This window comes from Lynx canadensis, chromosome B4 (assembly GCF_007474595.2).
Source record: "Lynx canadensis isolate LIC74 chromosome B4, mLynCan4.pri.v2, whole genome shotgun sequence".
Taxonomy (NCBI): Eukaryota; Metazoa; Chordata; class Mammalia; order Carnivora; family Felidae; genus Lynx; species Lynx canadensis.
Window position 1 is genome coordinate 100,113,657 of NC_044309.1, and position 24,653 is coordinate 100,138,309.

General features: G+C 37.2%; 1 long non-coding RNA gene across 1 annotated transcript in view; it reads left to right on the plus strand.

The window, feature by feature from the left end:
- Positions 1 to 6,507, plus strand: part of LOC115518249 — an 89,328-nt gene extending 82,821 nt beyond the window's left edge. The window contains exon 3 of the long non-coding RNA XR_004343820.1: positions 6,332 to 6,507. This is a non-coding gene — a long non-coding RNA (uncharacterized LOC115518249). The remainder of the gene's footprint in view (positions 1 to 6,331) is intronic.
- Positions 6,508 to 24,653: the final 18,146 nt, after the last annotated feature.

Here is a 24,653-nt window from a genome sequence, read left to right on the forward strand (position 1 = left end):
ATTATTTTTGTTTCCTTTCCCTTATGTTCATCTGTTTTGTCTCTTAAAGTCCTCATATCAGTGAAATCATATGATTTTTGTCTTTCTCCGTGTAGTTGCAAATGGCAAGATTTCATTCGTTTTGATTGCCGAGTAATACTCCATTGTGTGTGTATATATATATATATATATATATATATATATATATATACCACATCTACTTTATCCATCCATCCATTGATGGCTATTTGTGCTCTTTCCATACTTTGGCTATTGTTGATAGTGCTGCTATAAACATGGGGTGTATGTATCCCTTCAAAACAGCACACCTGTATCCCATGGATAAATGCTAGTAGTGCAGTTGCTGCATCATAGGGTAGTTCTATTTTTAGTTTTTTGAGGAATCTCCATACTGTCTTCCAGAGTGGCTACACCAGCTTGCATTCCCACTAACAATGCAAAAGAGATCCTCTTTCTCCACATCCTCCCCAACATCTGTTGTTGCCTGAGTTGTTAATGTTAGCCATTCTGACAGGTGTAAGGTGGTATCTCATTGTGGTTTTGATTTGTATTTCCCTGATGATGAGTGATGTGGAGCATTTTTTCATGTGTCAGTTGGCCATCTGGATGTCTTCCTTGGAGAAGTGTCTATTCATATATTTTGCCCATTTCTTCACTGGATTATTTGTTTTTTGGGTGTTGAGTTTGATAAGTTCTTTGTAGATTTTGGATACTAACCCTTTATCTGATACGTCGTTTGCAAATATCTTCTCCCATTCTGTCAGTTGCCTTTTAGTTTTGCCAATTGTTTCCTTCGCTGTGCAGAAGTTTTTATTTTGATGAGGTCCCAGTAGTTCATTTTTGCTTTTGTTCCCTTTGCCTCCAGAGACGTGTTGAGTAAGAAGTTGCTGTGGCCAAGATCAAAGAGGTTTTTGCCTGGTTTCTCCTTGAGGATTTTGATGGCTTCCTGTCTGACTTTGAGGTCTTTCCTCCATTTTGAGTTTATTTTTGTGTATGGTGTAAGAAAGTGATCCAGGTTCATTCCTCTGCATGTCACTGTCCAGTTTTCCCAGCACCACTTGCTGAAGAGACTGTCTTTATTCCATGGGATATTCTTTCCTGCTTTGTCAAAGATTAGGCGGCCATATGTTTGTGGGTCCATTTCTGGGTTCTCTATTCTGTTCCATTGATCTGAGTGTCTGTTTTTGTGCCAGTACCATACTGTCTTGATGATTACAGCTTTGTAGTATAGCTTGAAGTCTGGGATTGTGATGCCTCCTGCTTTGGTTTTCTTTTTCAAGTTCGCTTTGGCTATTGGGCATCTTTTCTGGTTCCATATAAACTTTAGGATGATTTGTTCTAGCTCTGTGAAGAATGCTGGTGTTACTTTGATAGGGATTGCATTGAATATGTAGATTGCTTTGGGTAGTATTGACATTTTAACAATATTTGTTCTTTCTATCCAGGAGCATGGGATCTTTTTCCATTTTTTTTGCCTTCTTCCATTTCTTTCATAAGCTTTCTATAGTTTTCAGTGTATAGATTTTTCACCTCTTTGGTTAGATTCATTCCTCGGTATTTTATGGTTTTTTTTGTCCAACTGTAAATGGGATCTATTCCTTGATTTCTCTTTCTGTCGCTTCATTGTTGGTGTATAGGAATGATTCCTGTGTGTTGATTTTATATGCTGCAACTTTGCTGAATTCATGGATCACTTCTAGCAGGTTTTTGGTGGAATCTTTAAGGTTTTCCATATAGAGTAGTATGTCATCTGGGAAGAGTGGAAATTTGACCTCCTCCTGGCCGATTTAGATGCCTTTTATTTCTTTGTATTATTATAGTTTCTAAGTAATTTTCTACAAATGCTTTATTTTCCCAATTAGATGTTAACCTCCTACTGCTAATGGACTGCTGCTAATTTGTTTTAAACCCCCACCTGTCCCAACCCTCACACTTTATAATACTATGTAAATAATTATTCTTATAGGAGATCATTGGCAAGTGTTCTGGGACAGAAAAATAAGACTGGGCCTAAAAAATTAGATTTGGGCAAGTAAAATATAGAATAAAACAAAAAAAAACACCCTTAATTATTTATTTGAGGCTTTTTATGATTGAAACCTTCAGTTTCACTACTGCAGAGAAATCATTTATAAAAAAAATACATGAAGTATAGTTTACAAATTACCCTCATGAGAAACAACTTAAGCGAATAGTTGGGTGGAACACATGCAGTCTTTTCTGTGAGTAGGGATGACTAAATGTAAGTTGACAGTGACTGTTTGTCAGTGTGAATCTACTCAGAGTAGAGACCTACTAGTGAAAGATTAGAATATTAATTTCCACGTGCCTTGAACTCTTCTGTCTCTTGGGAGCATATCTGCTGACATAGGACTTGACGCCAAGGCCACCTGAATTAGTTCCTTCTAAAATGACAGGGAAAAAAACCTAGTATCCCTGCTCTTTTTGTGTACCAAAAGGTAATGCCCTCAACTATCAAAATATCCAGAGTAATGTAGGGTTCTGTGAGAATTTTGCAAAAATCGAACCATGATCAACTTTCCCAAAGAGATGACAGAAATTAAAAATGGGTACTTTTTTTTTTCAGAAGGAAATTTTTTAAAGGAAAAAGGGAAAAAATAATGGCAATGTTGTTCTATAGATCTTCAGAGAAAGCAGCAAATATCACCATATTCTAAAAAAGAAATTTGTTTGATCTTTTTATAGAACTTTATTATATTCTCATCATAAAAATTACACTTAATTTCAAAAAGAATAAATCTTTCATACCTGTATAATATGAAAAAATAAAACTACCTGCAACCTTACTATGAACTGATAACCACTGTTTTAGAATTGCAGATTTTTTCTCAATTTATTTAGATCTAGAACTGCATCTACATCTGTCTCCTTCCACCAATGAGTTCTCTGTATAAATCATGGAAGTGACCTCAGACCTTATATATTTTATCATATGTTTTCTTCTACATAAGGCTGTGTAATGAAACATTTCTTCATTGTGGCAGAAAAGGTTCACTAAGTTCCAAAGATTTGAGCTCCTTTTCCCAGAGTAGAGTTGTTGGGACACAGCTTCCTAGCCAGAGATTACTCGACTCTTTTTCAGCTATGTGGACCCACATCACTGGTTTTGGTGAAGCAGAACAGGAGCTGAAGCAATTTGCCAAATCTGGGATAAAGAGGTTAAGTATCTGCGTGCCTTTTCCACCCTTTCATTCCCTTCTAAGTTGCACTTGGAGGCCATGCTTGCATTGCCTTCCATTGTCATGAGTGAAATATGACCTCTTAGTAGCCTGCTGGTTCCAGGAGGGGAATAAAAGATACATGGAGCAAAGCCACCCCAGCTGCCCCATAATGGGATTCTGCACAATGAAGCAGAGCTGCCTCACCGACCTGAGATCTTATGATTGAGAAATAAATGATTATTATTATATTGCATTAAGTATGTTTCACAGAAGCCAATGTGCCTAAAGTATATATAATTGAGTCTAAGAAGAAAGATGCATCTCAGAAAGAACTGTGGATGTGGTTTTGACAAATGGCCTTGGTTGGAGTCAAATACACCAATCTTTGAGAAAACTGTATTGGTAAAACAACCCCAGCCTGGACTAAAAGAGACTGAGACTATATGAGATACAAAGTGACCTCTCAACTTTCTTTAGGCAGGAAGCAGGCTGAGAAAGTGAGTCAGGATTCAAGAATGATATCTTCTCCAATGTCCTTTTGAGAAATGGCCAAGGAAGAGAATGTAAAAGAAAGGATCTCAGTCTCACCCACAGAGGGCTTTGTCAGCAGTTCTTGAGAATAGTGGACTAGGTAGAAACTTCTAAGAATCAGGATTTAGGCCGAATCAAGCAACATCTTCCCTCAGAGGGACATGGCAATACATGTACATGGGCTTTCAAGAACTGCTAATGGACTGCTGATTGCTTTATGCGTCTCATCCTCCCCTTTTTCAAATGGGACTGTTTATTGTAGTTATCCAATCCTTGGTCCATTATTGTATTTTGGATGAGGTAAAGGAGGTAATTTGTCTATTTAGATTGTGGGTCTTTGAATCAAGAGAAGGCATGTGTAGACCTGATGTAGGTCATAAGATCCTTGACTTTGAGTCTAATGTTATCAATGGATGAGATTGGTGGGGGGGGACTTGACATGACATATGAGTACTACTTGCATATGAGAGTAATATGAATAATTGTAAACAAAATAGAGAGTATTGTCATAGATTATATTATTGTTTAAAATGATTCACTTTCCTTCCCCTCCCCCATGGGTTTCTGTTAAGTTTCTCAGGATCCACATAGGGGTGAAAACATATGGTATCTGTCTTTCTCTGTATGGCTTATTTCACTTAGCATCACACTCTCCAGTTCCATCCACGTTGCTACAAAGAGCCATATTTCATTCTTTCTCATCGCCACGTAGTACTCCATTGTGTATATAAACCACAATTTCTTTATCCATTCATCAGTTGATGGACATTTAGGGAAGGAAAAAAAAAAGAAGAAAAAAGAAAAGGAGGTTAGAGTGGGAGAGAGCAAAAGCATAAGAGACTCTTAAAAACTGAGAACAAACTGAGGGTTGATGGGGGGGTGGGAGGGAGGGGAGGTGGGTGATGGGTATTGAGGAGAGCACCTTTTGGGATGAGCACTGGGTGTTGTATGGAAACCAATTTGACAATAAACTTCATATATTGAAAAAAAAAGATTCACTTTCTTCCCTTATCTTTACCTTTCCATGTGAGTACTTCTCTGCACTTTAACCATGGGCTTGGCCATATGACTTGTTTTGACTGGTGATCTGTTAGCAGGCACGATGCAAGCCAGTGCTTAAAATATGCTTGAGTTGTGGCTCTTGCTCTTTAGGCTTCTGCCATTGTCATGAAAAAGGCGGGCCCTCAATAATCCCACCGGTCTCAGGAGAAGAATAGGAGATATATGGCGGATAACTACTCCAGTGACAGCTATCTGAAACAAAGCTACTACAGGTCACCACCAAAACTGAGCAAGAAAAAAAGGCTTATTGTTGTATTCCATGTTACTTTGAGGTTGTTCTGTGAAATATCTGTATGGCTTTGTCTCTTATCCTTTGTTAAAATGTCATCTTCGTAGTGACTGACTCACCCTAATTAAAATGACAACTCTCATTCCAGCCCAATACACTTTCTCCCTCTTCCCTGGTATTTTTCTCCAGAGTATTTGCCATCTTCTAATATTCCATATAATTTACTCATTTGTGGGGTTATCATCTGTCTTCCCCAACTACAATATAAGCTCCATTAAGTAGGAATTTTTTGCTATTTTCTTTACTGCTGTATCTTCAACACCCAGAACGTTGCCTGGCACAGTAGGTACTCAATATTTTTTGTTAAATGAATGCATGAACTAATATGTACATTAAAATATCAAAAATAAGTACAGAAAAATTTAATAGTTATCTCTAGTTTCTGCGACTATGGATGTTTTTTCTTTATATTTTCTGTATTTTCCAAATTATTCAAAATAAGTATATATGATTTATTTCATAAAAATAAAACTTTATTTAACAAAAAATTGTTTTCACTAGACATAGATATTTCAGGGTTTTTTCCTGCTCATTTTAGTATTATTGAGATCGTCCATTTATCAGTAATCATGATTTTTGTCCTAGCATAGGATCTATAGGGAAAAGATGGTTCAAAAAAGAAGGCAAGTGGGTCAAGAGGAGAATGTTGATAAGCTGAGAGTTGAAAATTGAGTCTGGGTATAACAGCCAGAATCTAGGGACATACTGGACACAAAAACTGAGACTCACAACCCAGAAATCCATTTCATAAGTCTCTGTATGAATCTGAGCAAACTTCATTTTTTCAAATCATCCTTTATTTCACTTTTAAGACATTTTAATGAATTATTTTATTGTACCTATACATTGAAAAAATATTCATTAATTTTGAGAGAGAGAGAGAGAGAGTGCACAAGCACTGGGAGGGGCAGTGAGAGAGAAGAGAGAGAACTCCAAGCAGGCTCCATGCTATCAGCAGGGAGCCGACTCAAGGCTTGACCCCACAAACCATGAGATCATGACCTGAGCTGAAATCAAGAGTCGGATGCTTAATCAACTGAACCAACCCAGGTGCCCCTTATTGTACCTATACATTTATGATAAAGGTACGTTAAAGAATCGGATAAATAAACCTTGGTTAAGAAGTGTCATTGTTCTCTACGGTACCAGTCAGTATGCTGATACAATCATAGCATTCATGATACTAGTAGTATGGTTGGGTGTTTGGCAGATTATTAAACACCTTTCTGAGGAGCTGGAGTAATTGCATGAAGTTTTCTCTCCCTAGAGTGAACGATAGCTTCAAGACTAAAATGACCACGGAAAAAGAAGATGCTGGCTATGCAGCATGGAAGAAAGTCATTGGATGATGTGTTTCCTCCATTCACCTATCCCACTTTCTCTTTCCATTTTCACCTCAATTGGAAGATTGGAGAGGCTGAGCAGTAAATTCCGAGTCCCAGCACCAGGTAAGTTTTTCTAAGAGGAAAGTAGTTTATCTTGCTCCAATGAGTTTCTTGTGATTCACAGGCTGTACCAGGACTATGGATGAAGGTAATATAACTTAGGAGTTAAGAACATGGTGACTTGGAGTAAGATGAATTTGATTTGAATTGCAGCTCTTCCACTTACTAACAATATTGCCTTGTTAAGTAACTAACTTTTCTGAACCTTACTTTTATCATTTTTAAATGGAAAAAAAAACAAGAATTAAATGAGATGTCTTTTATAGAGTGTTCAGTATTGGATCACTATTGAGCACTTAACAAATTGAGCTGGTACTCTTGGTACTACTAATACTATCATTAAAATGTTCATAATACTTGTTTAGTTAACCAGTAGGCAGGCTGGCATGCTGGACTTCTGGAAAATGAAGAGAGGGAGAACTTGCAAAAAATAATTAAAAACTATTATGCCTAAGATTCTCAGCTTTCTACTAAATGATGGCTGTTGATTGCATTGTCATTTTGAAATATAACATCAGAGCATTACTGTATAGATACTACAGCATCATAAAATTTGGTACGTCTTGACCTTAAATAGTGCTACACTGGCTCAAGGTATTCTTTGACACTTACAGCATGCAATACCATTCCTGAATCCCAACCAGGGTGATCAAATCTGCATATTTTATTTTTTCAAGAAAAAAAATACCACCAAAAAAACTTAGAGCACCACTGGGTTGGAGGATCTAGAAATTTCCCCTGATAAGCATGTAAAACATAAAATTCAGTGGATGGGCAGCAGAGAGTTATGAAACACCACCATAGACTGTGAAAAAATAATATCAGGGGAAGGCTAGCTGATTCATATGACACATTTGCTTTTTATCAAGATTTCCTCCGATTAAGTATATGGTGATGATTATTGTAAACATCCATTTGATATTGAAACAGCTGTTGGCATCCTGAAGGAACCAGCCATCGCTCCCTCCACACTGTGCCTTTCCTGCCCTACTGCTCTGTTTTGTTTTTGAATCTAGACTCATTACATTAATAGCTCAAAACCTTCTCAGGCGTGTTAAAAATAGATTGTAAGAGAATTGAAAGCAGTGTTTTCCTCCTCCCTCCCACTCCTTTTCTCAACTGTAATATAATGGCACTCCTCAGAAACAGTCCACGGAAATCAGGATTTTCTCAGCGGCTTGTGTGGGAAATGGAGACTATTGTGAGCAAGCGTTGCAGCCCACTGCTTGTCAGGAAGTGGTTTTTAGAACCATTAAACGAACACCTTCCATTGTCTACAGAGGTTGAAAGTCCAATGAAAACTCCTTATTTCTATTTCTAAACCAACTAGGTGACGGTTAATACATTTAACCCTTTCCATTCTAGAGTCTCGGGTTTATTGAAGGCTTTTTCTCTCAGTGATTTTTAACCTTTTTGGATTCCTGGACTCCTCTGAGAATCCAGTGGGATAGTTCACTCCTGTGTTCATTTTGCAGGGGATCTTTGTTCTTCCCCTGTTCCCACCCCTCATGTGGAGTTGTTCTGTAGCCCATCTGAGAAATTAATAATCAAGGGAAAAGCTCGAAAGAAGAGAAAGCAAGACTCTCCCTTCTCCCATGGCAGTCCATTGCATGTTTCTCATTTTTCTCTGCAAATTTACTTTAAAAAAAGGGGGGGGGGGTGGCTGAGTTCTACTGACAATAATTTTAAAAGCTATTAATCATTTTTATAGTCTCATTTATTAAAGTGATAGTTTATAGGCTTAATTTTTCCCTACCATAATAAAACTACAAAATGAACATAAAGGTGTATACAAAAGAGTTAGGCCAAGAGGGTAGAGAAGGAATAGGCTATGTTTAACCTGGGCATTACTGTTGTTGCACTCTCTAAACATTTGAAGGGCATTTGTGGAGATGTAGCAGCCACTTAATTATCATTTTATCTTACTTCAGAAGGAATTTGCAGAAGAAGGTTGTTTTCTTTTTGAAACATGTTTTGATTATGTTTAAGATCCTAAGATTTTGGTGTTTAACAATGGAATTGGCTGACTTAGAAGATGAGGAGTTGGCTGTCATGGGCATATTCAAGACAAGGATGTTGCAGTATCTGACGGGAGTATTATAAAAAGCATTTCTGTTTTCTGTGGCTAGATAACCTCTACGGCACATTTACATCAGAAATTCTACCAAGAATTCTACCAAGAATTTAAGTGGTCCACAGAAAGAAAATTTTTGAGATGTCTTTTCTTTCATTTTCTTTTTCCCTGTGGAAGTACACCCAAGAGAATGGTTTTAATTAGTGCTGAGATGGAGTTTCAGCTTTCCAGTATCACTTATTTTCTGTGTGGCCTTGGATATCTATATCTATGATGCTCTTCCATGAGAACTATGGCCTCTTTTACAATATCTTGAACATTAAAAAAAATGTCCTATTATCCACTAGGAATTGATTGCTGTCGTTTAGGGAGAATGAAACCGTAGTCTGACATTCAAGGAAAGAGTACGTTTGAATTAACTGTCTTATCAAGAACTTTCTGTCATTTTTTTCCTCAAGCATGTTCATTAACTACTATTTGAGAGTTTATACTTAAAACTTTGCTTTTCTCATCTAAGACCGTATTATCTGCTGTTATTTGTGTTGAATGTATAAGCTGTGAATTGCCAGATTGCGAAAATGTGATAACATTTAACATCCAGTATTATTTTTCAAATGGACTCCTTGTGACAAAGGCTCTGCACAGTCTGAGATTCCTTATACTGAAATTTTCTGACAGCCCTAACTTTGGCATATGTATTAGTCAGCTCAGGCTGGCATTACAAAATACTATAGAGTGGGTGGTTTAAACAATATCAATTTATTTTCTCACAGTTCTGGAGGCTAGAAGTCTGAGATCAGGGCATTAGCATGGTCAGGTTATGGTGAGAGCTCTCTTCCTGGATTCCAGATGTCCCCCTTCTCACTGTGCCTTCCCATGGCCTTTCCATAATGCATGTGTATGGAGAAAGAGAAAGCGAGAATTTTCCTCTTATATCTTCAGTCCTACCAGATGAGGGTTTCACCTTTATGACCTCATTTAGCCTTAATCATCTCCTAAAAGCCCCATCTCCAAGTACGGTCACATTGGTGTTAGGGCTTCAACACAGAAATTTGGGGAAGACACAAGTCACTCCGTAGTAGTATAGCATATGTTTGTTCTGGACCCTGTGCAGACTTTCACATACATATAAATGAAAGAATGGGAAAGAATTTCATTATAACATGATCTTACCTGTGATCTACTCTTGTGACATGGACCACATAAAATATCCAATATAATTAGGATAGTTAAAAGTGTGTGTGTGTGTGTGTGTGTGTGTGTGTGTGTGTAAGAGAGACAGAGTCAATAAGCATTTTGAAACTATTTGCTAAGTACAGTGTATAGTCAGGGATGATAATAGCTTTCCTCCCCTATAATAACAAACAAACAAATACCAGAAAGATATTTACTTTGCCCTCAGGGGGTTCCAATTTAATTGAGGAGCTAAGAACTAAAAACCATCCAAATGAAAAGTACATTAAAAAGAAAAGCTCATATATGTTAAGTACTGAGTAACTGGATCAGAAAAGAAGTACAGTTAATGTTCAGAGATTCATTGTGGTGCGAGAAGATGAGGGAAGATTCTGATATCAGAGGATGTACGACATCAGATGAAAATAAGTGGAGAAGGAAGTTTAGGATATGGGGGTGGGGGGATCAGAGGAGTTTCCTTAGAAGAGATGATGGCTCTCATCTAGGGAAAAAAATTGGGGTAAGGGGAAGAGCATTTCAAGCAGAGGGCACAGCACTAAAAAAGAGCACACTCAGTGTGTGTGGCAAACCACAAGCAGTTACCATAACTGGATGTGGAGGGTGAGGCACAGGGCGAAGAGAGAAGAGGTAGACTAGCTGCTCGGAGGTCATATCACTAAGGACTCTATGGCCATAATTGACTCTACAGATCAACACTGCCCCTTTCCTTTCTGTTATCCCTGGTAGTTCATACTGGCCTTCTCTGTCACAGGGATTATGGCAACAACTTCCTCTTCTAACCTCTCTCTCATCTCCCCTCCACCCTGCTTAGAGAGCTTTCTAAAAGGCAGATCTCATTTTGTCCTTTCACTGCTTAAGTCCCTGGAACAAACCTACATTCCCTAGGCCCTGCCTACTGCTTCGCTTTCAATTCTTGCCAGATTCTTTCCATAACAGTCAGCTTTCTGTCCTAGCCATACCAAAAGGCCTGCGATTTTGTCTTGTCCAACCCTTGGTTATGTTGCCACCACTGCCTGGAATGGCCTCCATACCTACCTCCTTTTAACCCCCAGCTCAGAGATGACCCTCTCCATGATGGCATTCCCAACCCCCTTTGCCCCCAGGTGGATCTGGCCATACTCTTTTTTACGCCTAACTTTATCCATAGGTGCAAATACTATTATTGTAGCTTAGTATGGAGATGGATACAAGAGATGTTGAGAAAGTCAAATCAACAAGATTCAGTCAGAGAACAGATGTGGAGGGAGGAAGGATTTGGAGTCTGGAATCACTTCTGGGTTTCTTTCAGAATTAGAATATTGTATGTCATAGAGAATATAGAGCGAAGGATTTGGAGAAGGAAAGACAATGATTTCCATTTTGGTGAGGTTACATTCATGTTGCCTGTGGAGATCCAAGGTGAGATGAGCTACAGATCATCAGATATATGTGCCTGGAATGCAGGAAAAAGATCTGGAGGTACACATTTGGGAATCAATACACAGGCAGCAGGTAAATCTTTAGGCATGAATGAGATTATTCAAGGTGAGACTATAGCGTGAAAGGGGAAGAGGGAAGTGGATGTGTGGTGACTGAGAAAGAAAGTAGGGTGGAAAATTGCACCATATCATTCTTCTTCCATTTTCCCCATCATTTTGGCCCATGGGACCACAAAGATAACAGTGCAACTTAATAAAAGCTCTATAAACAGAAAAGATATGTTTGCTATTCAGGCCCTTAGGCCACTCCAAGGTAAGTGAAATGGTGAATCTTAGAAACCTCCCTGTGATCTATCCTGACAATGACAATGGGGAAATCTCTCTAACCTCATCATATGTGATTGTGTGTAATACCAGTGTATGTATAATTGTGTGTAATACCAGTACAGTTATAATTCAATATTTAAAAATTAGTTATATTAAAATAGGACTTTGAGTTTTGGAGCACTTCTGGTTATTAAAACTTAATGCCTTAAATAATTTAGAAACTACTGAACAGGAATACCTCTGAATGTGATTCTTAGATATAGCAATTTCTTTTTCCAAGTTAAAATGTGAACAAACACATAGTACATCTTACAGCAAGAGAAAAGTTAAGAGTGGACATATTATTCAAAAGATTATCTGTTTTCGTTACCAAGAAGAAAGAAATATCTTTTTCGTCACAGGAAGAGAGAGTATAGGGAATGCATGATCATAATGTATAGATGAATTATGACAAATGAAGGTGATAGGAGAATTCCCTTGAGTCAGGTGTGTGGTGAGTTAAATCACGCAAGCTATCTGTGATGGTTGACACATGATTTGGTGCAGGCATTTCTTAGTACTAATATTTTTCATGCTCCTTCACACTTATTCAAACACTGCAGAACTTCCTTACCAGCAATAAGAGGAGTTTTTAGCTTGCTAGAGTACCATATTTCACTCAGTACTGATCAATAGAAACAGTACCATTTTCCACATCTGAGATGTGAAAGCTGATCTCCCTTGTCTAAGGCCCCGGGCAGGGGCCTACTTTTCTACAATGGGTCAATGAACAGGCGGGAGAGAGGGAGGAGGCCGCAGCTTCTCAGCTAGAACAGTTAAATCAATCTTGGCAAATCGAGTAACATGCCTCAACCAGGCTACTCTTATCTCCATGTGGTCAATTAGAGAAAAATCTCATGAGGAAAGAGAAGAAAAAAAAAGAATGATGTAATTTCTTCTCTAGCCTCCTTGGCATGATTCATATGAATATTCATTATTACACATGGGAGGTATATATATTATCAGATCTGGGCTTAAATATAGAGGCACCTTTGTAAGGAAAGAATAATTCAACATAAACTTTGTATTTGTCTTAAGGAGGCATGAAATATTCAGAGCTCATATAAATTTGGGACATAGGCATATGCCACACTGTTTTCAAATGTTTATTTTCTGCTCTATTCCCATAATTGTCTAATTTTGGCAGTAACTATTTTTGTCTTAAAGTGAAAACATGCTTTTGATACAAGTAAGAAAATTATGTGCGGTAACTTCAAGTTAATTTTATAATAAGAAATATGTATTAGCATTAGGTAATATAATTAATTTTTATGATTTTATTTTTTAACTAGAAGTCTTTAAGAAGGCTATGCTTTTGTCTTCATTGCACTACTTAGTTATTTTTATAAAAACAAAGATTTTCCACGTCACATTTTCAAATATCTTAGGAAAAGAAATTTTCAAAAGGATTTTAAAGCATTGACAAATATGTGGCAAATTTTATTTTAAGCATATTTTTAAAATATCTATTTTACTGATGAATAAATAGGAGATATTTAAATGACATTTCAAAGTTAGACTAGAACTAGAAAGAAAACTGGGACATACTTTTAAGTTCTCTTTAACCCTGACCTATCCTACTACAGACCTATATGTGAGCTCTGCTTGGATGTCTAGTGTCTCTATTTAATATGTTACAAGTGGAACCTATCATTATTTTCTCCCAAACCTACTCCTTCACTACTCTTCTTCATCTTGGACTGTGGTATTACCATTCATCCAATAACTTAGGCCAAAATCTTGGATTCATCTTTTATTTTCCTTCCTTCATTTATCCATCTTTCAGCAAATCCTGTTAGTTCTACTTCTAAATATGTAAATAGAATTTTTTGATATTCCGTTACATTCAACCTAGTGTAGGGCACCAACACCTCTCATTGAGATCATTGCAGTAACCTCCAAATGTCAAGTGTGTGCTAAGTTCAATAATTCAAGCTATCTCATTGTTATTTTTGCCCTTCTACAATCTATTTTCCACTCAGTGGCCAAGTAGTATTTCCTGAAACAAACAAACTCAGAACCAATCACTGATCCATGTAAAAGTCTCTGCCTTTAGAAGAAGTCTTCTTAACCTGGCCTATACACCCTGCATGATCTGTCCTCTGCTTTTCCCCTCTAGCTGTGTCTCTTCTATTCTCCCAGTAGTACAAGTACTTTCTTTTTTAAAAAATTTTTTAAGTTTATTTATTATTTTGAGACAAAGATAGAGTGTAAGTGGGGGAGAGGCAGAGACAGCAGGAGAGAGAGAGAATTCCAAGCAGGCTCTGCATTGACAGGGGCCCAAACTCATCAATCACGAGATCATGACCTGAGCCAAGTTGGACACTTAACCAACTGAGCCACCCGGGCACCCCAGACAAGTGCTTTCTGATTTGCTCACCACTTTATCCATGGCAGAGTTCTGAGCATGAGAGTAGACACTCAATACATTTGTCAAATGCATGAACAAATATTTTATATATTTTTCTGAGCCTAAATGAAGTTCTCCTAAGGCTTTGGTGCTAAGCAGAGCTCAGATTAAATCCTTACATGGGTGTTCATTTGAGATTTTGGTATCAATAATCACTGAATGAAAGCTTAGGGCAGTCAGGGTTTGCTTTGCAACCTGTGCTATGCCCCTTCCTCGACATTTCCTGTAGACTTAGCTACACCTGGGCTCTGAGATCAATCCTGAGTTAAGATAGGAGTGATTCAAGGGCCTGGCAGGTGACTCAACTTGACGGTTCCTTCCTATCAGTCCCACTATGACTTTGTGAATTTCTGCCTTATTTCTAAGCCCAGGTTCATATCTTGATCCTTGTTTTGTTACTGGATTTTAGCCTACTTTCTTCTGCTTCAACAACTGCTCAGTAATCCCCTTTTTCCAATTCCATGATCAAACTATACTAATGTCCACTTGAGGTGACCTGTATTCAACTTTGTACCATATTGGAATCATCATAGATCTCTTCTAAAACTGATTTAGGATCCTAGCTGAGATCCCATAGTACCAAAGCCATCCAGAAGAGAATGAGTGAACAGTCATAATGTTGAAACTAAGCCTTTAGAAAACACCCAAAGCTATTTATGCATAAATCATGTGAAATCTCTTACATGCAATTAAAAAACAATTACAACAAAATCCCATGGTGTTCAGTATTTGCATAGTTCCAAAATAGTCCTATTTCCTTTAAAGAGAAAAACCTGAGTGGGGAAAGCTACATGGTAATATATTTATTCCATATGTAATCATTAACAATATTTCACTATGGCCCATTTTTGGGTAAGTTGTCAATACCTCAGGATCTCCAAATTAAGGGAATTAAAAAGAAATTGATTCTAGTGAAGGTGTATGGCCTACAAAAAGCTGATGTAGGAAACAAATTAACTTATTTTCAGAGCTAATCCTTTTAAGCTTGAAGGAAAACCTACCTCACATTTCTTAATCAGTATCTTCTGTAAAGCTTCTTCCCTGACAGAGATAGGAATTTGGGAAGGGATAAAGTGAGCTGTCCTTTCCAACACTACAGCTAAGATTTTCATCTTGCTAGGGTCTGCAAAGCACTCTCAAACTCAGCAGGAAAATATTGAAGTTAAGTTTTGCTATCCCTTCTGATTTTATCAGATTTTCATGCCACAGAGAACAGTGAACAAGCTAGAGAGGCAGAGATAAATGAAAATTCCCTTTGGTGAAGGGAAAAAGCAATCACTACTAGTGTTGTAGTTTTTTTTATTTTTCTGCTGATGACAAAAGGAAATGGTTTAGTACTTTGTGGGTAACTATTGTGTCATAAGGGAAACATGCTATTTAATTTACTTGTAGATAAAGTGTAAATTAATAAATTATAAATGAATCTCTTTTTATCAACCGTTGAATATTATATAACCCTATCATTTTAAGTTTTTATCCCTCTTTTTCTTGAGAAAAAGCATAAGAACCCCAAGAAATAACCCTTTGGTGCTTGTATTATCTGCTTGGGCTGTCGTAACAAAATGCTATAGACTAGGCAGCTTAAACAACAGGAGCTTATTTGTCACAGTTCTGGAGACTGGAGGTCCAAGATCAAGGTGCCAGCTGGGTCAATGTTTGGTTAGTGAGAACCATCTCTTTGGGTTGCAGACATATACCTTCTTGATGTGTCTTCATATGGTCTTTCTTTAGTATATGCAGGTGGAGAGAAAGACATAAAACAAGCTCTCTGGTATTTCTTCTTCTAAGAGCACCAATCCCATCATGAGGGCCCCACTCTCATGACCTCATCTAAATCTAGTTACCTACAAAAGGCATATCCCAAATATTATCACATTGGGGGTTGGGGCCTCAATATATGAGTTTAAAGAGGGACACAATTCAGTCCAGAGCATTCAAACCCTAGACCCCCAAAATGCATGTCCTTCTCACATGCAAAATATATTCATTCCATATTCACAGCCCTTAAAGTCCTAATTTATTTCAGCATTAGTTTTAAAGTCCAGAGTCTCATCTAAATATCATCTGAATCAGTTATGGATGAAACCTGAGGTATGATTCATCCTAAGGCAAAATTCCTCACCAGTTGTGAATCTGTGAAACTAGACAAGTTATGTGCTTCCAAAATACACTGGTGAGACAGGCATAGGATAGACATTCCTGTTTTGAAAGAAAGAAACAGGAAAGAAGGAAGGGACTGGGTTCCAAGCAAATCCAACACCTAGCAAGACAAATTTCATTGGATCTTAAGGCTTGAGAGTAATCCTCTTTGGCTTCATGTCCCACCTTCCAGGTCCACTGGGTTGGCAGGGTCACCCCCATGTCTCTGCAGGATGACCCTGCTCCTTTCACATTCTTATTTTCAGTAATGTGTTCCTCATTTTCATTTGTGTCTTGACAAGAATCACCCTTAAAATCCATGATTCTAGCATGTGCCTCAAAACTCCTCCAATCACTATCATCCAGTCCCAAAGCTGCCTCCACATGGTTAGGTATTGTTACAGCAGTACTTTTTTACATAAAATAATTTTATGAGACCTTTTGATAATGACACCTGGGAAGTTACAGTCATCAAGATGATTTTAGAAAATCTCCTATTAATTTGTACATACCCAGAGCCAAATGAACATTGCAAGAATAAAATTAATCCAAACCTGAAAAAATATTATGGATTTCAAATAAAGTATTTTTATCCAAATAATAGGATCTGTGCCTACAGAATGATGTAAAATTGGAACCACTACTATTTTATTTCCTCATTGGTTAGCATTTAAAAATCAAATTTATATGTGCACATAGTTAAATGAGTCAATTAATCCTATAAGATTTATTAAGGTAAGCAAAGACTTCATTTCCCCCCTTATATTTGGGGGAAGCTGGTTATGTTAATAGATGATAACAGTTGATAAAAGAAGGCAGAGCTAATTAACTCCTGTTTTGCTTCTATTTTCTCTAACATAAACAATGGTTTTAAAATGGGAACGTACTTATTAAATAACATGAAAAATATAATCTATTGTAGGTTAAGATGCAAAGAGAAAATAACAGCCTACTTTAGATGAATTCAAGTGTTAAAGCCTTAACAATTATATCTAAGGATGCTGAAGAAACTTTTTATGTTCATTTCAGAATTCTTTGAAATTCCATGTAACCACCGAAAAGGGGAGAGTGAGAGAATGAGAGATATGGAGAAAGAGTAGGTCTAGGATAGGTAAATGTCCTAATTTTTTTTAAAGAGGGAAATGCCTGGTTAAATTCTTAAGAGGATTTTCCAAATTCATGAGCATTTAGAAGCAAATGAGTGGTCACTAAAAGCCAGTCTGATTTTTCTCTCCGTGGATTCCCAGAATATACAGTGTATAGGGGAATATAGTTAGTAGCATTGCTTTATTTTCTCTGCTCTGCTCAAAACTCTAGCTGCCAACATCCCTTCAGCTTCATCCAAGGACTTCTCAAGAAATCTCTTTTCAATAAGTTTGGAAACACATGGTATAGTGATGATACAGGTAGGCTTCAGTAAACCATTTGAAAACATCAGAATGTCTTTGTGACTAATATGGAGAAATATAGGCTGAATGATAGCACAGTGCAGTGATCCTGTGGTTATGCGAGCTGTCATACTTTCTTCCTCCCTTCCTCACCTATAAAAAGGTATCAACCACCAAGAGAACTGAGTGAATCACAACTGTTGAGATTTCAGGCATCAAGGAGGAAATGGGGAGACTTTTTTTGCAAGGGTATTGTTGGCATCCCCTCAAATAATATCAAGTTGGCAACTTCTTGGTTATAGTTTCTGAGGACAGTATCCCTTGAGTAAATATCTTGAAAGCCACAAAATGAGCTTTGCAAAGAATGAGAAAAGCAAAACAAAGGAGTGTTTCATATTTAAGATTTAAATCTCTGTTCTTGGACCTGTGCCTAGTTCTAGCAAAACAGCAATATCTATCCAACAAATCTCATACAGACTATCTACAGAAATGTTGATTTTCCAATTGAATTATAAATACATAATTGAAAAACTACTTTATTCTTCTTATACTTCTTTTTAAAAAGCTCTTTAAAAAGTTAAATGTGCTTTATAAGTGTCATCTCAGAAAACTTCTCATTTTAACCATGGAAGATAGTTTTCTTTTATTATAATATTTTTACAAATGGAAAATAGAACATTGCAAAATACGTGAGTTGACCAAGATGACTAAATGAAAAAAACTGGCATAGGATCAACATTTCTCCTCTTCTTTTCTTGTGTAAATCTCACTAACCTTTTTTTCTTAATGAAAGTTTTCCTTAACAAGTATTTATCCAGGGGACACTGGCATACAAAATGCTTTTTCATTGTGATATATTGCTATATTTATGGAAGTCTTGCGTCTATGCTCTGACAATTTTCAAAGAGGAGAAAAAGCAGTTTGGTTCACTATTTAGGGTGTTACTGCTTGGTTGTGCAGTTTTAATAAATCCTACCGTGTTGTGGTTCAGCTTTATTTAGTTTTGTGCTCACCCAAACTCTTGAGAATAAACCAAATGGCTCTCTCTCTCTAGTGCTGTTTTAGCTCTGTGCCTTGAATGGAAATTAAATGCAAATGCTTTCATTGCACTATCCCCTTGTTAATTTATCACATGTTTAAACACAGCAACATATTGGAAAACCTTGTTATTTCGTAATCTTCAGATTCTTTGCACAATGATATTAAGAACAGAATAATGAGTAAAGATAAGCCGATGGGAAGCACATGTCTACAGGGCAACTGGCAGCAGTCCCACAGCCATTAGTCTGTGGTATCTGGTGAAACTGCTAGAGTCAGCTTGCACTCCAACTGCATGACAGAGCAAAAAAGAAGGAAGAAAAATATCCCTGAAATTAAAGGAGGTGAGCCTTGAAAGCACCACTTTCAAGCCTTAATTATGCTCTCAAATAGTTTATTCTCTCTTTTAAAATGTATGGTCTGATAAAACTCATGCTCTGCAGCAGATTTTTAGTTAAAAGTTAATAAGGGATGATGATGATGGTGATGATGATGATGATGATGATGATGATGATGATGATGATTTTAGTAATGCAGTAACAATACAGAAGGCCAACTTCTAGGTAAAGATGAAATTAGAGAAGTGTTTTTCAGGATGAAGAACAAGATCTTGTACTCGAGAACACCCAAAAAATATTTGTAGACTTGATTGATGGTGAATGAGAGAAGTTAAGGGAATTAAAGTGTTCCTTTGTTGTCTTGATATATTGAAGGTAGAAATGCTAATCATAACCAAATGTTGGTGATCATGTGGGGTTAAATTCATGAGCAAGGATATGCGCTCAGTGATGATTATACACCCATGGAGAAGGAGATAAAGAAAAAGTGTAGATTTTTCCTTGTCTTTCTTCTTTCTTAGTACATGTTTTTATTCAAATTTGGAGCTCCGATTCATTAGATTTGGTTTTAAAATGTGTTTTCAAATAAGCAAACATCACCCAGTATGCATTTAGATAATATTTCACAAATGGCTGTATCCTAAAGTTACTTTACTTAATATAAACCATTTTCTTGGACTTTACTCAGTCTCTGTATCTCAACAATCGTGTTTCAAGAACAGCTAGTATTGTTTTCAGCAGATTTTTTTTTTTAATTGGCAGAATATCGATGAGCTTGATTGCATGTTAGGTCATTTTATAATGGCATTGCTGACCCTATCATCTATTTTTTAAAATATTGACCTCTGTGATGCCTGTCTCTCATTCTTAAAATTTGAGTTTAAAATCTGGGTCAATACATAAAACAAACAATTCCTAAAGGCAGTTTTTAAAAGTGCTTTGTGCGCCTAAATTCTATTTAAAATTTTGTCTCTGCTTACATACTTCTCAATACCACATTATATTCCTATTAACTGGTTGTTTCCCCAACCCCTTTCCATTACTACCTACCTACCTATCTTCCTCTCTTCCTTCCTTCTTCCTTTTCTTTCTTCCTTTCTTCCCTCCTGCCTGCCTTTTCCCCTTTTTTCCAACATGATGGATGGTGGTATCATCCACTGAGATGGGCAAGACTGAAAGAAAGAGTAGTCCTTGAAGGGGAAATCAAAAAGTTTAGTGTAGATGTATCATGTTTGAAATGTTTACAAATCTCCATGTGAAGATGTTAACATGCAAGATATATAACATAGGAGTCCAGAGGAAGGGGTTGGCCTGTAGATATAAATTTGAAAATCAACAGTGAACTAATATGTGTAAAGCCACAGGATTCAATACAATCATTTAAAGAGTGAGTGCAGATGATGATATGATACCCTACATGGAAAACGTGAAAGACTCCACCAAAAAACTACTAGAACTGATACATGAATTCAGGGAATTTGCAAGATATAAAATCAATGTATAGAAATTGGTTGCATTTATATACACCAACAATGAAGCAACAGAAGGAGAAATCAAGGAATCGATCCCATTTACAATTGCACCAAACCCATAAGATACCCAGGAATAAACCTAACTAAAAGGTAAGAGATTTATATGCTGAAAACTGTAGAAAGCATATGAAAGAAATTGAAGAAGTCACAAAGAAATGGAAAAATATTCCATGCTGATGGATTGGAAGAAAAAAATATTGTTAAAATATGGATACTACCCAAAGCAATCAACACATTCAGCGCATTCCCTATCAAAATAATACTGGCATCCTTCACAGAGTTAAAACAATCTTAAAATTTATATGGAACCACAAAAGACCCTGCATAGCCAAAGTAATGTTGAAAAAGAAAACCAAAGCTGGAGGCATCACAATTCTGGACTTCAAGCTGTGTTATAAAGCTGTAATCACCCAAAGAGTATAGTACTGACACACACAAAAAAAACACATTAATCAATGTGACAGAATAGAGAACCCAGAAATGGACCCACAACTATATGGCCAACTCGTCTTCGACAAAGCAGGAAAGAATATCCAATGGAAAACAGACAGTCTCTTCAGAAAATGGTGTTGGGAAAACTGGACAATGACATGCAGAAAAAAATGAACCTGGACTATTTTCTTACACCATACACAAAAATAAACTTAAAATGGATGACAGACCTGAATGTGAGACAGGAAACCATCAAAACCCTAGAAGAGAAAACTGGCAGCAGCCTCTTGACCTTGGCTGCAGCAACTTCTTACGAGACATGTCTTTGGAGGGAAGAGAATTAAAAGCAAAAATGAACTATTGGGACCTCATCAAGATAAAAAACTTCTGCACAGCAAAGGAAACAATCAACAAAACTAAAAGACAACTGATGGAATGGGAGAAGCTAGTTGCAAATGACATATTAGGTAAAGGGTTAGTATGCAAAACCTGTAAAGAACTTACCAAACTAAATACCCAAAAAACAAATAATCCAGTGAAGAAATAGCAGAAGACATAGACACTTTTTGAAAGAAGACGTCCAGATGGCCAACAGACACATGAAAAGATGTTCAACATCACTCATCATCAGGGAAATACAAATCAAAACCACAAAGAGATACCACCTCACACCTGTCAGAATGGCTAAAATTAACAACTTGGGCAACAGATGTTGGCAAGGATGTAGAGAAAGGGGAACGCTTATGCACTGTTGGTGGGAATGCAAACTGGTGCAGCCACTCTGGAGAACAGTATGGAGATTCCTCAAAAACTTAAAAATTGAACCACCCTGTGACCCCACAATTGTACTACTAGGTATTTATACAAAGAATACAAGAGTGCTGTTTTGAAGGGGCACATGCACCCCAATGTTTATAGCACTGCTATCAGCAATAGCTAAATTATGGAAAGAGCCCAAAGACACTGATGTCCATCGACTGATGAATGTATAAAGAAAATGTGGTATGTGTATATATATATATATATATATATATATGTGTGTGTGTGTGTATGTATATATGTATACATATGTATACATATGTGTGTGTGTGTATATATATATATATATATATATATACACATACATGGACTATTCACCATTAAAAAGCTAAATCTTGCCATTTGTAACAATGTGATGGAACTAGAGTATATTATACTAAGCGAGGTAAGTCAGAGAAAGACAAATATATGATTTCACTCATATGTAGAATTTTAGAAACACAACACGTGAACATAGGAGAAGGGAAAGAAAAATAAGATAAAAACAGAGAGGGAGGCAAATCATAAGAGACTCTTTTTTTTTATTTAATTTTTTTTAACGTTTATTTATTTTTGAGACAGAGAGAGACAGAGCATGAACGGGGGAGGGTCAGAGAGAGAGGGAGACACAGAATCTGAAACAGGCTCCAGGCTCTGAGCTGTCAGCACAGAGCCCGACGCGGAGCTCGAACTCACGGACCTCGAGATCATGACCTCAGCCGAAGTCAGACGCTCAACCGACTGAGCCACCCAGGCTCCCCAGGAGACTCTTAAATACAGAGAACAAACTGAGGGTTGCTTGAGGGGAGGTGGGTGGGGGGATGGGCAAAATGGGTGATGGGCATTGAGGAGGCCACTTGTTGGGGTGAGCCCTGGGTGTTATATGCAAGTGATGAATCACTGGGTTCTACTCCTGAAACCAGTACTACACTGTATGTTAACTAACTTGAATTTAAATAAATAAATTTAAAAAATAAAAAAAAGAGAGTGCTGTGAAAAAAGAGAAATGGCTAAGGACCAAACTTAGGGTGCTCCAACATTTAAAATCAGGAAGGAAAGAGGAAAAAAATATTTAAATGTATTAATACAATTTTATATTAAGGAGTTGCCTATCCTATTGATCACTTGTCGTTATTTATTTTGGAGTTGGCATGGGACATGGTTTTCTCTTTTTAGAACTTGAAAAATTTGCTGTCTAAAGTCTACAGAACGTGTCTGATTCAAGCGGTTTGGTCCACTACTGTGAAGCAGATCCATATTAGTTGGTTGTGAGGCCGTTTCTTATATAATGAGGCTTCCCAAGATTTAGCCAAGTAAGGTACATTATCAAATACCAGAACTACAGGTGTCAGTATATGTCAGGTGGAAATGTAAAATGCAATTTAGGGATGAGACAGGAGTGTCTGGAGCTTAGAGTCTCACAAAAGTGGAAAGGTAAAATAGACAGGAAGTGAGATAAACAAAGGTAATAGTGGTAGGGTCAAAATAAAACTGTCTGACATGAGGCTGGTAGACTGAAGACCGGTAGGTTGTATTCAATCTCTTGAACACATTCTGGCATATGCCTTTCAAGCCATGCTTGAAACAGCCAGATCAGATCAGAGAAAACCTACCATCAGCCTTTTTTTTTTTTTTTTGCATTTCTAATTTTAAAGTGAACAGTCATCTTCTCCCAAATGTTCTCACTTTCACTTCTGATGGTTAGAGTCATGTCCACTGCATCCTTCTAAGGGTAAGACTCAGATTCCTATTTCATTAACATGGCTGTCAGCTATTCACTGGGTGCCGGGCTGGTATGTGCACATATATCAATTCTTTTAGGGATTACATTGTCATCTTGGCTGAGGTAGAATTTCATATAAATAACTTGTATTGCCACAGTTTAAAAGCCATGTGTAAATTTCCTAAATCCTCTTGTGTGTAATATTTGCCTAATAGTTTGTCTCATCTGGAATATTTGAAAATTTAGTTCCGTATGATTTAGATGTGGTGTCACAGGAAGTCTTTGCAGCTAATTTTCTTTCTCCGTGCAGAGAAGGACATATCTGACATAATATAACCAGTCATATTGCCAGGGTAAGAATAAATAGCAAGCTATAAACAAACAAATAAGAAATCAAGTCATAAAGGGAAAGAGCACTAGAAATGTGGCCAAACACTGTTATTGTGGAGGGACCTGAGACTGGCATTAAATTAAACAAGTGGGCCTTTGACTATGCTGTGCAAGTGATTATCTCCTCTGAGAGCAGTTGTTCCTTCCTGGGTTATCTGGGTCCTTAGGGCTCTTGTATGATCTAGCAGGGTCAGAGAATTGTTTTCAAAAGTGTAGGAACAGAAAGAACATCTTAACTTATCTTGGACAAAGCTTTGCATGTTTGCCCTTAACTTCATATTCCAATATACCCTATCATTTCTGACTGCCTTTTCTGACCCTGACACTTCAGTGTGTTTATCTAGCCCCAGTTCTGTATCCCCTTTCCAGTGGGATGTTGGTTATTTTATCATGAATTAATACTATGACTTCAAACTAGAATGCATGAGTAAATCAACACTTACCCACTACATGATGATTCCCTATCATATTCCTGCAGTGAGCCTGGTCTTCTGGAGAGATGAGATGAGCAGGAGAGAAGCCATAACCTCCATATCCCTCCCACCCCCGACAATGACATTCCCCATGTCTGCATTCCAGGAGCGTGGACACCCATCATTTCTCATTCTGGGTTCTCCAGTTCCCCTCCTGTTGTATACATCATGTGAACCCATGCAATAGGCAACTGCATGGTTTATTTACTTGATCTGGACCAGCAGGAGAAACAAAGATTCCATGGAACTCAGAAACTCTGATGTGCACATGCTTAAGTTATCTCCTTTGCATATAAGTCATATTCTTCCCCCTTCTTTGTCTCTAGTGAAAACTTCCCTCAGAATACCCCAAGAATAATAGTTTATAATTTGGGGTACTTATTAAAATCACCTGGGGAACTTATAAAAGTCAGCCTTTGAAAATCTCCCAA